This window comes from Bison bison, unplaced genomic scaffold (assembly GCF_000754665.1).
Source record: "Bison bison bison isolate TAMUID 2011002044 unplaced genomic scaffold, Bison_UMD1.0 scf7180017864234, whole genome shotgun sequence".
Taxonomy (NCBI): domain Eukaryota; kingdom Metazoa; phylum Chordata; class Mammalia; order Artiodactyla; family Bovidae; genus Bison; species Bison bison.
Window position 1 is genome coordinate 3,243 of NW_011494806.1, and position 1,627 is coordinate 4,869.

Genomic DNA, 1,627 nt, shown 5'->3' on the forward strand with positions numbered 1-1,627 from the left:
AGTCATCAAACTGAGCTAAAAGTCAGAATCTCCTTTATTGTCTAAAACTTCTTTCCTATAATTGAGCAAGTGTTTCTTGAAGAAGAGAATACTCTTTACAAATTGTCCAAGAACGAAAATTCCCTTTCTGTTATTACTTTTTGAGAAAATTACAGGCTTCCATGGACCTTGTTTTCACAGACAGCATTCCAAGGTCAAACAGCTCATTTCTCCAAGGATGTAGTGATTCTTCTTTCTACTGTCCCAGGAGCAGAGTCTTTTAAATAACTATTTTTTTAATACAAATATTACAATTGAGGATAACACTTTTTGAAAATTTTCTTAAGGGTTGTGAATCCAGGAGCTTAAAATTGTTCTTGATCAAAATAAGTCAGCCCTTGAAAACAGAAACTAGAAAAACAGACAAGGCATTTTTCTTGTCTTGGGCTAGGACTCTCAGTGGTAAGAGTATTTATCCCTAAACTAGGTCTTTAGATTTGAAAGAAAAAATATACAAAGAGGCAGCAAAAGTCATGGCAATGGTAAAGGTAAATAGAAACAGATAGTTTGACACCATCCAGTTGTACTAATGGCAATATCTAGTGTATGGAGAACACCTGTTATACAAGGGTCATTTCCTTTGAACCCTAGAAATTAGGATGGAAAGGGAAAGTATTGGGACTCAAAGGGAACTAAGGTAGCCATGACTTTCTTTCAGTCAGGACCACTGCTCCTTCCTTGCGCACTACCATCCTTAGCTTAATAGGACCCATATCTTTAGCCACAGCAAGTAAATATTTGAGGCTAAAATCCACAGATTAAAAAGTCTAGAGATGAAAGCAGAAAAGAGATAATACAGGGGTACATTAACATTGGCTGAAACCTAGGAGAATCAATGATAAGAGGGACTTCCAAGTTTACAAGAGAACAAGTCTATATACCTTACTATAGACTCACTCAGGTGATTAAGATGGCTCTGTCTATGCCAACACGAGGGAGACCATTTAATTTAATTGCAAGCCTGAAAACAGTACCATATGAAGAAAATCTGTTCAAACAGAAAGAGAACTTATGACACATATAAACAGAAGTATTCTTAAGGTGATGAGAAATGAACTACAAGAAATAATAGATCTGCAATTACCTAACAGCATCCAAAGGGTAGAAGCTCTACATCTGTTGATTTTATGAATTAATTCTTCTTCAGTCAACCAATATTTAAGGTGTAACCACTATGTGCTATGTACTGTGTAATGTACAATGCATTCACGTTTCCTGACCCTGTGGAGCCCACAGTTATAGTCATAACAGAGACATTACTTTGCAAACAAAGGTCCATATAGTCAAAGCTATGATTTTTCCCGTAGTCATGTATGGATGTGAGAGTTGGACCATAAAGAAGGCTGAGTGCCGAAGGATTGATGCTTTTGAAGTGTGGTGTTGGGGAAGACTCTTGAGAGTACCTTGGACTGCAAGGAGATCAAGCCAGTCCATCCTGAAGGAAATAAGTCCTGAATATTCATTGGAAGGATTGATGCTGAAGCTGAAGCTCCAATACTTTGGCCACTTGATGCAAAGAACCGACTCATTGGAAAAGACCCTGATGCTGGGAAAGATTGAAGGAGAAGGGGATGACAGAGGATGATGG